Here is a 16,883-nt window from a genome sequence, read left to right on the forward strand (position 1 = left end):
CACGTCCCCATGAACATTTTGAACAGTTTCCAAGCCGAATGTAACAACTTGAAAGGTTTCAGACCTTGAAATAATTCTCAGGTCTCAGGGAAACCCTGCATACAAGTTATCACATCTACAGCTAACGGTCCGTTAGCGTGATCAGTAAGTTGTAGGTATAATAATAATCGAAAATATAATTGTCAATGCTCTTTTGAGTAGAGATAGAATTTTTAGCTTACTTCTCTTGAAATTAATCTCTTACTTTCCCCGTCATAAATCTTAAAGGCAAACATAATAAATTTCTCAATTTGAATTTGAGAGAAGCACAGTCGGATTTCATCTTCAGTGAGTGATTTCTGTCCTTGAAGATGCTTGTTAAACAAGAAAAAGCTTGGCCACACATGTAAGAAGTTGAAAACCACAGCAAAAAGTCCGTTGCTTTCCAATGAATACTAGGATGCTCTTCTTTCACAGAAATCCAGAACTTGTCCAGGTGCAAGTCAGTAAATCTCATCTTGAGTGCAAGATCAGAGTGTGTCTCACAAAGTTCTCAGGCTGAGCAGAAGATTCAGTGAAAGGGTCCCTCACCCACTCATACACTTGTGTTGAAAGGGAGGAAAAGTACTGTGACTTTATTTTCAAAAGCTTTAATCTGTTTGTTTTGAGATTCCAATGGTCATTTAAAATAATCAGCACTTTTATCTGTCATATGGCTGTGCTTTGTAGTTAACTGTCTTTTCAGCTTTACTGGAGCCATTGCTGCATTAGTAAGTTGTTGGCCAGGGACTCGGCACAATGCAATTGGACAACTTGGTTCACCAGTCTAGGTGATAAGTAGCTTTCATTGTGAAGACAGACATTTTTGTGTCCCTTGTTGCATTAGTGCAGTGAAATGACTGAGAAGATTGTAATTCTTCAGCTTTAACCTTACCAGAATTGTCCGTAGGCCTAAGTCTAGAGTCCCCCTATTCCATCTCACACTTCCTCTTCAGAATTCACCACACTGGACCACCTTCAGAATGAAAATTTCCCTCCAGTTTTCTACAACACAAGTAGTTTGTTCCCCTGACATACCAGTGGCGTGTCAGGGAAAGTTGGGGGAGAGGCTGATGTCACAGCCCAAGTTAAGTGTGTGCACTCAAAGCACGGAAAACATACTTCACACTCATCAGCCTACCGTACTCCCCTCTGGGTAATACAGCACTCACCAAATGTCAGCCTACCGTCCTCCCCTCTGTGTAATACAGCACTCACCAAATGTCAGCCTACCGTCCTCCCCTCTATGTAATACAGCACTCACCAATTGTCAGACTACCGCACTCCCCTCTGTGTAATACAGCACTCACCAATTCTCAGCCTACCGTCCTCCCCTCTGTGTAATACAGCGCTCACCAATTGTCAGACTACCGCACTCCCCTCTGTGTAATACAGCACTCACCAATTCTCAGCCTACCGTCCTCCCCTCTGTGTAATACAGCGCTCACCAATTGTCAGACTACCGCACTCCCCTCTGTGTAATACAGCACTCACCAATTGTCAGCCTACCGTCCTCCCCTCTGTGTAATACAGTACTCACCAATTGTCGGCCTACCACCCTCCCCTCTGTGTAATACAGTACTCACCAATTGTCGGCCTACCATCTTCCCCTCTGTGTAATACAGTACTCACCAATTGTCGGCCTACCGTCCTCCCCTCTGTGTAATACAGCACTCACCAATTGTCAGCCTACCACCCTCCCCTCTGTGTAATACAGCACTCACTAATTGTCAACCTACCGTCCTCCCCTCTATGTAATACAGCGCTCACCAATTGTCAGCCTACCGTCATACCCTCTGTGTAATACAACACTCACCAATTGTCAGCCTACCTTCCTCCCCTCTGTGTAATACAGCACTCACCAATTGTCAGCCTACCGTCATACTCTCTGTGTAATACAACACTCACCAATTGTCAGCCTACCATCCTCCCCTCTATGTAATACAGCACTCACCAATTGTCAGCCTACCTTCCTCCCCTCTGTGCAATACAGCGCTCACCAATTGTCAGCCAACCGTCCTCCCCTCCGTGTAATACAACACTCACCAATTGTCAGCCTACCTTCCTCCCCTCTGTGTAATACAGCACTACCAAATTGTCAGCCTACCGTCATACCCTCTGTGTAATACAACACTCACCAATTGTCAGCCTACCTTCCTCCCCTCTGTGTAATACAACACTCACCAATTGTCAGCCTACCATCCTCCCCTCTATGTAATACAGCACTCACCAATTGTCAGCCTACCTTCCTCCCCTCTGTGCAATACAGCGCTCACCAATTGTCAGCCTACCGTCATACCCTCTGTGTAATACAACACTCACCAATTGTCAGCCTACCTTCCTCCCCTCTGTGTAATACAACACTCACCAATTGTCAGCCTACCATCCTCCCCTCTATGTAATACAGCACTCACCAATTGTCAGCCTACCTTCCTCCCCTCTGTGCAATACAGCGCTCACCAATTGTCAGCCTACCGTCATACCCTCTGTGTAATACAACACTCACCAATTGTCAGCCTACCTTCCTCCCCTCTGTGTAATACAACACTCACCAATTGTCAGCCTAATGTCCTCCCCTCTATGTAATACAGCGCTCACCAATTGTCAGCCAACCATCCTCCCCTCCGTGTAATACAGCGCTCACCAATTGTCAGCCTACCGTCCTCCCCTCTGTGTAATACAGCACTCACCAATTGTCAGCCTACCGTCCTCCCCTCTGTGTAATACAGCACTCACCAATTGTCAGCCTACCACCCTCCCCTCTGTGCAATACAGCGCTCACCAATTGTCAGCCTACCGTCCTCCCCTCTGTGTAATACAGCACTCACCAATTGTCAGCCTACCGTCCTCCCCTCTCACCAATTGTCAGACTACCGTCCTCCCCTCTCACCAATTGTCAGACTACCGCACTCCCCTCTATGTAATACAGCGCTCACCAATTGTCAGCCAACCGTCCTCCCCTCCATGCAATACAGCGCTCACCAATTGTCAGCCAACCGTCCTCCCCTCCATGTAATACAGCACTCACCAATTGTCAGCCTACCGTCCTCCCCTCCATGTAATACAGCGCTCACCAATTGTCAGCCTACCGTCCTCCCCTCCATGTAATACAGCACTCACCAAATGTCAGCCTACCGTCCTCCCCTCTGTGTAATACAGCGCTCACCAATTGTCAGCCTACCATCCTCCACTCTGTGTAATACAGCACTCACCAATTGTCAGCCTACCGTCCTCCCCTCTGTGTAATACAGCGCTCACCAATTGTCAGCCTAATGTCCTCCCCTCTCACCAATTGTCAACCTACCGTCATCCCCTCTGTGTAATACAGCGCTCACCAATTGTCAGACTACCATCCTCCCCTCTGTGTAATACAGCGCTCACCAATTGTCAGCCAACCGTCCTCCCCTCTATGTAATACAGCGCTCACCAATTGTCAGCCTACCGTCCTCCCCTCTGTGTAATACAGCACTGACCAATTGTCAGCCTACCATCCTCCCCTCTGTGTAATACAGCGCTCACCAATTGTCAGCCTACCGTCCTCCCCTCTGTGTAATACAGCACTGACCAATTGTCAGCCTACCATCCTCCCCTCTGTGCAATACAGCGCTCACCAATTGTCAGCCTACCGTCCTCCCCTCTGTGTAATACAGCACTCACCAATTGTCAGCCTACCGTCCTCCCCTCTGTGTAATACAGCACTCACCAATTGTCAGCCTACCGTCCTCCCCTCTGTGTAATACAGCACTCACCAATTGTCAGCCAACCGTCCTCCCTTCTGTGTAATACAGCGCTCACCAATTGTCAGCCTACCGTCCTCCCCTCTGTGTAATACAGCACTCACCAATTGTCAGCCAACCGTCCTCCCTTCTGTGTAATACATCACTCACCAATTGTCAGCCTACCGTCCTCCCCTCCATGTAATACAGCACTCACCAAATGTCAGCCTACCGTCATCCCCTCTGTGTAATACAGCGCTCACCAATTGTCAGCCTACCATCCTCCCCTCTGTGTAATACAACGCTCACCAATTGTCAGCCTACCGTCCTCCCCTCTGTGTAATACAGCACTCACCAAATGTCAGCCTACTGTCTTCCCCTCTGTGTAATACAGCACTCACCAATTGTCAGCCTACCATCCTCCCCTCTCACCAATTGTCAGCCTACCATCCTCCCCTCTCACCAATTGTCAGCCTACCATCCTCCCCTCTCACCAATTGTCAGCCTACCGTCCTCCCCTCTCACCAATTGTCAGCCTACCGTCTTCCCCTCTGTGTAATACAGCACTCACCAATTGTCAGCCTACCGTCCTCCCCTCTCACCAATTGTCAGCCAACCGTCCTCCCTTCTGTGTAATACAGCACTCACCAATTGTCAACCTACCGTCCTCCCCTCTCACCAATTGTCAGCCTACCGTCTTCCCCTCTGTGTAATACAGCACTCACCAATTGTCAGCCTACCGTCCTCCCCTCTCACCAATTGTCAGCCTACCTTCCTCCCCTCTGTGTAATACAGCACTCACCAATTGTCGGCCTACCGTCCTCCCTTCTGTGTAATACAGCGCTCACCAATTGTCAGCCTACCATCCTCCCCTCTGTGTAATACAGCGCTCACCAATTGTCAGCCTACCATCCTCCCCTCTGTGTAATACAGCGCTCACCAATTGTCAGCCTACCATCCTCCCCTCTATGTAATACAGCGCTCACCAATTGTCAGCCTACCGTCATCCCCTCTGTGTAATACAGCACTCACCAATTGTCAGCCTACCATCCTCCCCTCTGTGTAATACAGCGCTCACCAATTGTCAGCCTACCATCCTCCCCTCTATGTAATACTGCGCTCACCAATTGTCAGCCTACCGTCCTCCCCTCTGTGTAATACAGCGCTCACCAATTGTCAGCCAACCGTCCTCCCCTCTGTGTAATACAGCGCTCACCAATTGTCAGCCTACCGTCCTCCCCTCTGTGTAATACAGCACTCACCAATTGTCAGCCTACCGTCCTCCCCTCTGTGTAATACAGCGCTCACCAATTGTCAGCCAACCGTCCTCCCCTCTGTGTAATACAGCGCTCACCAATTGTCAGCCTACCTTCCTCCCCCTGTGTAATACAGCACTCACCAATTGTCAGCCTACCGTCCTCCCCTCTGTGCAATACAGCGCTCACCAAATGTCAGCCTACCGTCCTCCCCTCTGTGTAATACAGCGCTCACCAATTGTCAGCCTACCGTCCTCCCCTCTGTGTAATACAGCGCTCACCAATTGTCAGCCAACCTTCCTCCCCCTGTGTAATACAGCACTCACCAACTGTCAGCCAACCGTCCTCCCCTCCGTGTAATACAGCACTCAGCAATTGTCAGCCTACCACCCTCCCCTCTGTGCAATACAGCGCTCACCAATTGTCAGCCTACCTTCCTCCCTCTGTGTAATACAGCGCTCACCAATTGTCAGCCTACCGTCCTCCCCTCTGTGTAATACAGCGCTCACCAATTGTCAGCCTACCTTCCTCCCCCTGTGTAATACAGCACTCACCAATTGTCAGCCAACCGTCCTCCCCTCCGTGTAATACAGCGCTCACCAATTGTCAGCCAACCGTCCTCCCCTCCGTGTAATACAGCACTCACCAATTGTCAGCCTACCACCCTCCCCTCTGTGCAATACAGCGCTCACTAATTGTCAGCCTACCGTCCTCCCCTCTCACCAATTGTCAGCCTACCGTCCTCCCCTCTGTGCAATACAGCGCTCACCAATTGTCAGCCTACCGTCCTCCCCTCTGTGTAATACAGCACTCACCAATTGTCAGCCTACCACCCTCCCCTCTGTGCAATACAGCGCTCACCAATTGTCAGCCTACCGTCCTCCCCTCTCACCAATTGTCAGCCAACCGTCCTCCCCTCTCAACAATTGTCAGCCAACCGTCCTCCCCTCTCACCAATTGTCAGCCTACCGTCCTCCCCTCTCACCAATTGTCAGCCAACCGTCCTCCCCTCTCACCAATTGTCAGCCAACCGTCCTCCCCTCTCACCAATTGTCAGCCTACCGTCCTCCCCTCTCACCAATTGTCAGCCAACCGTCCTCCCCTCTCACCAATTGTCAGCCTACCGTCCTCCCCTCTCACCAATTGTCAGCCAACCGTCCTCCCCTCTCACCAATTGTCAGCCTACCGTCCTCCCCTCTGTGTAATACAGCGCTCACCAATTGTCAGCCAACCGTCCTCCCCTCTGTGTAATACAGCGCTCACCAATTGTCAGCCAACCGTCCTCCCCTCTCACCAATTGTCAGCCTACCGTCCTCCCCTCTGTGTAATACTGCGCTCACCAATTGTCAGCCTACCGTCCTCCCCTCTCACCAATTGTCAGCCTACCGTCCTCCCCTCTGTGTAATACTGCGCTCACCAATTGTCAGCCAACCGTCCTCCCCTCTCACCAATTGTCAGCCTACCGTCCTCCCCTCTGTGTAATACAACGCTCACCAATTGTCAGCCAACCGTCCTCCCCTCTCACCAATTGTCAGCCTACCGTCCTCCCCTCTGTGTAATACAGCGCTCACCAATTGTCAGCCAACCGTCCTCCACTCTCACCAATTGTCAGCCTACCGTCCTCCCCTCTGTGTAATACAGCGCTCACCAATTGTCAGCCTACCGTCCTCCCCTCTGTGTAATACAGCGCTCACCAACTGTCAGCCTACCTTCCTCCCCCTGTGTAATACAGCACTCACCAATTGTCAGCCAACCGTCCTCCCCTCCGTGTAATACAGCACTCACCAATTGTCAGCCAACCATCCTCCCCTCTGTGTAATACAGCGCTCACCAATTGTCAGCCTACCATCTTCCCCTCTATGTAATACAGCGCTCACCAATTGTCAGCCTACCGTCATCCCCTCTGTGTAATACAGCACTCACCAATTGTCAGCCTACCTTCCTCCCCTCTGTGTAATACAACACTCACCAATTGTCAGCCTAATGTCCTCCCCTCTATGTAATACAGCGCTCACCAATTGTCAGCCAACCATCCTCCCCTCCGTGTAATACAGCGCTCACCAATTGTCAGCCTACCGTCCTCCCCTCTGTGTAATACAGCACTCACCAATTGTCAGCCTACCGTCCTCCCCTCTGTGTAATACAGCACTCACCAATTGTCAGCCTACCACCCTCCCCTCTGTGCAATACAGCGCTCACCAATTGTCAGCCTACCGTCCTCCCCTCTGTGTAATACAGCACTCACCAATTGTCAGCCTACCGTCCTCCCCTCTCACCAATTGTCAGACTACCGTCCTCCCCTCTCACCAATTGTCAGACTACCGCACTCCCCTCTATGTAATACAGCGCTCACCAATTGTCAGCCAACCGTCCTCCCCTCCATGCAATACAGCGCTCACCAATTGTCAGCCAACCGTCCTCCCCTCCATGTAATACAGCACTCACCAATTGTCAGCCTACCGTCCTCCCCTCCATGTAATACAGCGCTCACCAATTGTCAGCCTACCGTCCTCCCCTCCATGTAATACAGCACTCACCAAATGTCAGCCTACCGTCCTCCCCTCTGTGTAATACAGCGCTCACCAATTGTCAGCCTACCATCCTCCACTCTGTGTAATACAGCACTCACCAATTGTCAGCCTACCGTCCTCCCCTCTGTGTAATACAGCGCTCACCAATTGTCAGCCTAATGTCCTCCCCTCTCACCAATTGTCAACCTACCGTCATCCCCTCTGTGTAATACAGCGCTCACCAATTGTCAGACTACCATCCTCCCCTCTGTGTAATACAGCGCTCACCAATTGTCAGCCAACCGTCCTCCCCTCTATGTAATACAGCGCTCACCAATTGTCAGCCTACCGTCCTCCCCTCTGTGTAATACAGCACTGACCAATTGTCAGCCTACCATCCTCCCCTCTGTGTAATACAGCGCTCACCAATTGTCAGCCTACCGTCCTCCCCTCTGTGTAATACAGCACTGACCAATTGTCAGCCTACCATCCTCCCCTCTGTGCAATACAGCGCTCACCAATTGTCAGCCTACCGTCCTCCCCTCTGTGTAATACAGCACTCACCAATTGTCAGCCTACCGTCCTCCCCTCTGTGTAATACAGCACTCACCAATTGTCAGCCTACCGTCCTCCCCTCTGTGTAATACAGCACTCACCAATTGTCAGCCAACCGTCCTCCCTTCTGTGTAATACAGCGCTCACCAATTGTCAGCCTACCGTCCTCCCCTCTGTGTAATACAGCACTCACCAATTGTCAGCCAACCGTCCTCCCTTCTGTGTAATACATCACTCACCAATTGTCAGCCTACCGTCCTCCCCTCCATGTAATACAGCACTCACCAAATGTCAGCCTACCGTCATCCCCTCTGTGTAATACAGCGCTCACCAATTGTCAGCCTACCATCCTCCCCTCTGTGTAATACAACGCTCACCAATTGTCAGCCTACCGTCCTCCCCTCTGTGTAATACAGCACTCACCAAATGTCAGCCTACTGTCTTCCCCTCTGTGTAATACAGCACTCACCAATTGTCAGCCTACCATCCTCCCCTCTCACCAATTGTCAGCCTACCATCCTCCCCTCTCACCAATTGTCAGCCTACCATCCTCCCCTCTCACCAATTGTCAGCCTACCGTCCTCCCCTCTCACCAATTGTCAGCCTACCGTCTTCCCCTCTGTGTAATACAGCACTCACCAATTGTCAGCCTACCGTCCTCCCCTCTCACCAATTGTCAGCCAACCGTCCTCCCTTCTGTGTAATACAGCACTCACCAATTGTCAACCTACCGTCCTCCCCTCTCACCAATTGTCAGCCTACCGTCTTCCCCTCTGTGTAATACAGCACTCACCAATTGTCAGCCTACCGTCCTCCCCTCTCACCAATTGTCAGCCTACCTTCCTCCCCTCTGTGTAATACAGCACTCACCAATTGTCGGCCTACCGTCCTCCCTTCTGTGTAATACAGCGCTCACCAATTGTCAGCCTACCATCCTCCCCTCTGTGTAATACAGCGCTCACCAATTGTCAGCCTACCATCCTCCCCTCTGTGTAATACAGCGCTCACCAATTGTCAGCCTACCATCCTCCCCTCTATGTAATACAGCGCTCACCAATTGTCAGCCTACCGTCATCCCCTCTGTGTAATACAGCACTCACCAATTGTCAGCCTACCATCCTCCCCTCTGTGTAATACAGCGCTCACCAATTGTCAGCCTACCATCCTCCCCTCTATGTAATACTGCGCTCACCAATTGTCAGCCTACCGTCCTCCCCTCTGTGTAATACAGCGCTCACCAATTGTCAGCCAACCGTCCTCCCCTCTGTGTAATACAGCGCTCACCAATTGTCAGCCTACCGTCCTCCCCTCTGTGTAATACAGCACTCACCAATTGTCAGCCTACCGTCCTCCCCTCTGTGTAATACAGCGCTCACCAATTGTCAGCCAACCGTCCTCCCCTCTGTGTAATACAGCGCTCACCAATTGTCAGCCTACCTTCCTCCCCCTGTGTAATACAGCACTCACCAATTGTCAGCCTACCGTCCTCCCCTCTGTGCAATACAGCGCTCACCAAATGTCAGCCTACCGTCCTCCCCTCTGTGTAATACAGCGCTCACCAATTGTCAGCCTACCGTCCTCCCCTCTGTGTAATACAGCGCTCACCAATTGTCAGCCAACCTTCCTCCCCCTGTGTAATACAGCACTCACCAACTGTCAGCCAACCGTCCTCCCCTCCGTGTAATACAGCACTCAGCAATTGTCAGCCTACCACCCTCCCCTCTGTGCAATACAGCGCTCACCAATTGTCAGCCTACCTTCCTCCCTCTGTGTAATACAGCGCTCACCAATTGTCAGCCTACCGTCCTCCCCTCTGTGTAATACAGCGCTCACCAATTGTCAGCCTACCTTCCTCCCCCTGTGTAATACAGCACTCACCAATTGTCAGCCAACCGTCCTCCCCTCCGTGTAATACAGCGCTCACCAATTGTCAGCCAACCGTCCTCCCCTCCGTGTAATACAGCACTCACCAATTGTCAGCCTACCACCCTCCCCTCTGTGCAATACAGCGCTCACTAATTGTCAGCCTACCGTCCTCCCCTCTCACCAATTGTCAGCCTACCGTCCTCCCCTCTGTGCAATACAGCGCTCACCAATTGTCAGCCTACCGTCCTCCCCTCTGTGTAATACAGCACTCACCAATTGTCAGCCTACCACCCTCCCCTCTGTGCAATACAGCGCTCACCAATTGTCAGCCTACCGTCCTCCCCTCTCACCAATTGTCAGCCAACCGTCCTCCCCTCTCAACAATTGTCAGCCAACCGTCCTCCCCTCTCACCAATTGTCAGCCTACCGTCCTCCCCTCTCACCAATTGTCAGCCAACCGTCCTCCCCTCTCACCAATTGTCAGCCAACCGTCCTCCCCTCTCACCAATTGTCAGCCTACCGTCCTCCCCTCTCACCAATTGTCAGCCAACCGTCCTCCCCTCTCACCAATTGTCAGCCTACCGTCCTCCCCTCTCACCAATTGTCAGCCAACCGTCCTCCCCTCTCACCAATTGTCAGCCTACCGTCCTCCCCTCTGTGTAATACAGCGCTCACCAATTGTCAGCCAACCGTCCTCCCCTCTGTGTAATACAGCGCTCACCAATTGTCAGCCAACCGTCCTCCCCTCTCACCAATTGTCAGCCTACCGTCCTCCCCTCTGTGTAATACTGCGCTCACCAATTGTCAGCCTACCGTCCTCCCCTCTCACCAATTGTCAGCCTACCGTCCTCCCCTCTGTGTAATACTGCGCTCACCAATTGTCAGCCAACCGTCCTCCCCTCTCACCAATTGTCAGCCTACCGTCCTCCCCTCTGTGTAATACAACGCTCACCAATTGTCAGCCAACCGTCCTCCCCTCTCACCAATTGTCAGCCTACCGTCCTCCCCTCTGTGTAATACAGCGCTCACCAATTGTCAGCCAACCGTCCTCCACTCTCACCAATTGTCAGCCTACCGTCCTCCCCTCTGTGTAATACAGCGCTCACCAATTGTCAGCCTACCGTCCTCCCCTCTGTGTAATACAGCGCTCACCAACTGTCAGCCTACCTTCCTCCCCCTGTGTAATACAGCACTCACCAATTGTCAGCCAACCGTCCTCCCCTCCGTGTAATACAGCACTCACCAATTGTCAGCCAACCATCCTCCCCTCTGTGTAATACAGCGCTCACCAATTGTCAGCCTACCATCTTCCCCTCTATGTAATACAGCGCTCACCAATTGTCAGCCTACCGTCATCCCCTCTGTGTAATACAGCACTCACCAATTGTCAGCCTACCATCCTCCCCTCTGTGTAATACAGCGCTCACCAATTGTCAGCCTACCATCCTCCCCTCTATGTAATACAGCGCTCACCAATTGTCAGCCTACCGTCTTCCCCTCTGTGTAATACAGAACTCACCAATTGTCAGCCTACCGTCCTCCCCTCTCACCAATTGTCAGCCAACCGTCCTCCCTTCTGTGTAATACAGCACTCACCAATTGTCAACCTACCGTCCTCCCCTCTCACCAATTGTCAGCCTACCGTCTTCCCCTCTGTGTAATACAGCACTCACCAATTGTCAGCCTACCGTCCTCCCCTCTCACCAATTGTCAGCCTACCTTCCTCCCCTCTGTGTAATACAGCACTCACCAATTGTCGGCCTACCGTCCTCCCTTCTGTGTAATACAGCGCTCACCAATTGTCACCCTACCATCCTCCCCTCTGTGTAATACAGCGCTCACCAATTGTCAGCCTACCATCCTCCCCTCTGTGTAATACAGCGCTCACCAATTGTCAGCCTACCGTCCTCCCCTCTGTGTAATACAGCGCTCACCAATTGTCAGCCTACCGTCCTCCCCTCTGTGTAATACAGCGCTCACCAATTGTCAGCCTACCTTCCTCCCCCTGTGTAATACAGCACTCACCAATTGTCAGCCAACCGTCCTCCCCTCCGTGTAATACAGCACTCAGCAATTGTCAGCCTACCACCCTCCCCTCTGTGCAATACAGCGCTCACCAATTGTCAGCCTACCTTCCTCCCTCTGTGTAATACAGCGCTCACCAATTGTCAGCCTACCGTCCTCCCCTCTGTGTAATACAGCGCTCACCAATTGTCAGCCTACCTTCCTCCCCCTGTGTAATACAGCACTCACCAATTGTCAGCCAACCGTCCTCCCCTCCGTGTAATACAGCGCTCACCAATTGTCAGCCAACCGTCCTCCCCTCCGTGTAATACAGCACTCACCAATTGTCAGCCTACCACCCTCCCCTCTGTGCAATACAGCGCTCACCAATTGTCAGCCTACCGTCCTCCCCTCTCACCAATTGTCAGCCTACCGTCCTCCCCTCTGTGCAATACAGCGCTCACCAATTGTCAGCCTACCGTCCTCCCCTCTGTGTAATACAGCACTCACCAATTGTCAGCCTACCACCCTCCCCTCTGTGTAATACAGCGCTCACCAATTGTCAGCCTAACATCCTCCCCTCTATGTAATACTGCGCTCACCAATTGTCAGCCTACCGTCCTCCCCTCTGTGTAATACAGCGCTCACCAATTGTCAGCCTACCGTCATCCCCTCTGTGTAATACAGCACTCACCAATTGTCAGCCTACCATCCTCCCCTCTGTGTAATACAGCGCTCACCAATTGTCAGCCTACCATCCTCCCCTCTATGTAATACAGCGCTCACCAATTGTCAGCCTACCGTCTTCCCCTCTGTGTAATACAGCACTCACCAATTGTCAGCCTACCGTCCTCCCCTCTCACCAATTGTCAGCCAACCGTCCTCCCTTCTGTGTAATACAGCACTCACCAATTGTCAAACTACCGTCCTCCCCTCTCACCAATTGTCAGCCTACCGTCTTCCCCTCTGTGTAATACAGCACTCAGCCTACCGTCATACCCTCTGTGTAATACAACACTCACCAATTGTCAGCCTACCTTCCTCCCCTCTGTGTAATACAACACTCACCAATTGTCAGCCTAATGTCCTCCCCTCTATGTAATACAGCGCTCACCAATTGTCAGCCAACCATCCTCCCCTCCGTGTAATACAGCGCTCACCAATTGTCAGCCTACCGTCCTCCCCTCTGTGTAATACAGAACTCACCAATTGTCAGCCTACCGTCCTCCCCTCTCACCAATTGTCAGCCAACCGTCCTCCCTTCTGTGTAATACAGCACTCACCAATTGTCAACCTACCGTCCTCCCCTCTCACCAATTGTCAGCCTACCGTCTTCCCCTCCGTGTAATACAGCACTCACCAATTGTCAGCCTACCGTCCTCCCCTCTGTGTAATACAGCGCTCACCAATTGTCAGCCAACCGTCCTCCCCTCTGTGTAATACAGCGCTCACCAATTGTCAGCCAACCTTCCTCCCCCTGTGTAATACAGCACTCACCAACTGTCAGCCAACCGTCCTCCCCTCCGTGTAATACAGCACTCAGCAATTGTCAGCCTACCACCCTCCCCTCTGTGCAATACAGCGCTCACCAATTGTCAGCCTACCTTCCTCCCTCTGTGTAATACAGCGCTCACCAATTGTCAGCCTACCGTCCTCCCCTCTGTGTAATACAGCGCTCACCAATTGTCAGCCTACCTTCCTCCCCCTGTGTAATACAGCACTCACCAATTGTCAGCCAACCGTCCTCCCCTCCGTGTAATACAGCGCTCACCAATTGTCAGCCAACCGTCCTCCCCTCCGTGTAATACAGCACTCACCAATTGTCAGCCTACCACCCTCCCCTCTGTGCAATACAGCGCTCACTAATTGTCAGCCTACCGTCCTCCCCTCTCACCAATTGTCAGCCTACCGTCCTCCCCTCTGTGCAATACAGCGCTCACCAATTGTCAGCCTACCGTCCTCCCCTCTGTGTAATACAGCACTCACCAATTGTCAGCCTACCACCCTCCCCTCTGTGCAATACAGCGCTCACCAATTGTCAGCCTACCGTCCTCCCCTCTCACCAATTGTCAGCCAACCGTCCTCCCCTCTCAACAATTGTCAGCCAACCGTCCTCCCCTCTCACCAATTGTCAGCCTACCGTCTTCCCCTCTGTGTAATACAGCACTCAGCCTACCGTCTTCCCCTCTGTGTAATACAGCACTCACCAATTGTCAGCCTACCGTCTTCCCCTCTCACCAATTGTCAGCCTACCTTCCTCCCCTCTGTGTAATACAGCACTCACCAATTGTCGGCCTACCGTCCTCCCTTCTGTGTAATACAGCGCTCACCAATTGTCAGCCTACCATCCTCCCCTCTGTGTAATACAGCGCTCACCAATTGTCAGCCTACCATCCTCCCCTCTGTGTAATACAGCGCTCACCAATTGTCAGCCTACCATCCTCCCCTCTATGTAATACAGCGCTCACCAATTGTCAGCCTACCGTCCTCCCCTCTGTGTAATACAGCGCTCACCAATTGTCAGCCAACCGTCCTCCCCTCTGTGTAATACAGCGCTCACCAATTGTCAGCCTACCTTCCTCCCCTCTGTGTAATACAGCGCTCACCAATTGTCAGCCTACCGTCCTCCCCTCTGTGTAATACAGCGCTCACCAATTGTCACCCTACCATCCTCCCCTCTGTGTAATACAGCGCTCACCAATTGTCAGCCTACCATCCTCCCCTCTGTGTAATACAGCGCTCACCAATTGTCAGCCTACCGTCCTCCCCTCTGTGTAATACAGCGCTCACCAATTGTCAGCCTACCGTCCTCCCCTCTGTGTAATACAGCGCTCACCAATTGTCAGCCTACCTTCCTCCCCCTGTGTAATACAGCACTCACCAATTGTCAGCCAACCGTCCTCCCCTCCGTGTAATACAGCACTCAGCAATTGTCAGCCTACCACCCTCCCCTCTGTGCAATACAGCGCTCACCAATTGTCAGCCTACCTTCCTCCCTCTGTGTAATACAGCGCTCACCAATTGTCAGCCTACCGTCCTCCCCTCTGTGTAATACAGCGCTCACCAATTGTCAGCCTACCTTCCTCCCCCTGTGTAATACAGCACTCACCAATTGTCAGCCAACCGTCCTCCCCTCCGTGTAATACAGCGCTCACCAATTGTCAGCCAACCGTCCTCCCCTCCGTGTAATACAGCACTCACCAATTGTCAGCCTACCACCCTCCCCTCTGTGCAATACAGCGCTCACCAATTGTCAGCCTACCGTCCTCCCCTCTCACCAATTGTCAGCCTACCGTCCTCCCCTCTGTGCAATACAGCGCTCACCAATTGTCAGCCTACCGTCCTCCCCTCTGTGTAATACAGCACTCACCAATTGTCAGCCTACCACCCTCCCCTCTGTGTAATACAGCGCTCACCAATTGTCAGCCTAACATCCTCCCCTCTATGTAATACAGCGCTCACCAATTGTCAGCCTACCGTCCTCCCCTCTGTGTAATACAGCGCTCACCAATTGTCAGCCTACCGTCATCCCCTCTGTGTAATACAGCACTCACCAATTGTCAGCCTACCATCCTCCCCTCTGTGTAATACAGCGCTCACCAATTGTCAGCCTACCATCCTCCCCTCTATGTAATACAGCGCTCACCAATTGTCAGCCTACCGTCTTCCCCTCTGTGTAATACAGCACTCACCAATTGTCAGCCTACCGTCCTCCCCTCTCACCAATTGTCAGCCAACCGTCCTCCCTTCTGTGTAATACAGCACTCACCAATTGTCAAACTACCGTCCTCCCCTCTCACCAATTGTCAGCCTACCGTCTTCCCCTCTGTGTAATACAGCACTCAGCCTACCGTCTTCCCCTCTGTGTAATACAGCACTCACCAATTGTCAGCCTACCGTCTTCCCCTCTCACCAATTGTCAGCCTACCTTCCTCCCCTCTGTGTAATACAGCACTCACCAATTGTCGGCCTACCGTCCTCCCTTCTGTGTAATACAGCGCTCACCAATTGTCAGCCTACCATCCTCCCCTCTGTGTAATACAGCGCTCACCAATTGTCAGCCTACCATCCTCCCCTCTGTGTAATACAGCGCTCACCAATTGTCAGCCTACCATCCTCCCCTCTATGTAATACAGCGCTCACCAATTGTCAGCCTACCGTCATCCCCTCTGTGTAATACAGCACTCACCAATTGTCAGCCTACCATCCTCCCCTCTGTGTAATACAGCGCTCACCAATTGTCAGCCTACCATCCTCCCCTCTGTGTAATACAGCGCTCACCAATTGTCAGCCAACCGTCCTCCCCTCTGTGTAATACAGCGCTCACCAATTGTCAGCCTACCGTCCTCCCCTCTGTGTAATACAGCGCTCACCAATTGTCAGCCTACCGTCCTCCCCTCTGTGTAATACAGCGCTCACCAATTGTCAGCCAACCGTCCTCCCCTCTGTGTAATACAGCGCTCACCAATTGTCAGCCTACCTTCCTCCCCCTGTGTAATACAGCACTCACCAATTGTCAGCCTACCGTCCTCCCCTCTGTGCAATACAGCGCTCACCAATTGTCAGCCTACCGTCCTCCCCTCTGTGTAATACAGCACTCACCAATTGTCAGCCTACCATCCTCCCCTCTGTGTAATACAGCGCTCACCAATTGTCAGCCTACCATCCTCCCCTCTATGTAATACAGCGCTCACCAATTGTCAGCCTACCGTCTTCCCCTCTGTGTAATACAGCACTCACCAATTGTCAGCCTACCGTCCTCCCCTCTCACCAATTGTCAGCCAACCGTCCTCCCTTCTGTGTAATACAGCACTCACCAATTGTCAAACTACCGTCCTCCCCTCTCACCAATTGTCAGCCTACCGTCTTCCCCTCTGTGTAATACAGCACTCAGCCTACCGTCTTCCCCTCTGTGTAATACAGCACTCACCAATTGTCAGCCTACCGTCTTCCCCTCT

At 52.0% G+C, this 16,883-nt stretch overlaps 1 protein-coding gene across 1 annotated transcript in view; it reads left to right on the plus strand.

Moving 5' to 3' along the window:
* The first annotated feature begins 11 nt into the window (after positions 1-11).
* The window catches only part of gpn3 (GPN-loop GTPase 3), a 40,231-nt gene continuing 23,359 nt past the window's right edge, over positions 12-16,883 (plus strand). The window contains exon 1 of the mRNA XM_059988163.1: positions 12-144. The gene's annotated coding sequence lies outside the window, so the exon portion shown is untranslated. The remainder of the gene's footprint in view (positions 145-16,883) is intronic.

Source organism: Hypanus sabinus, chromosome 13 (assembly GCF_030144855.1).
Source record: "Hypanus sabinus isolate sHypSab1 chromosome 13, sHypSab1.hap1, whole genome shotgun sequence".
NCBI lineage: Eukaryota > Metazoa > Chordata > Chondrichthyes > Myliobatiformes > Dasyatidae > Hypanus > Hypanus sabinus.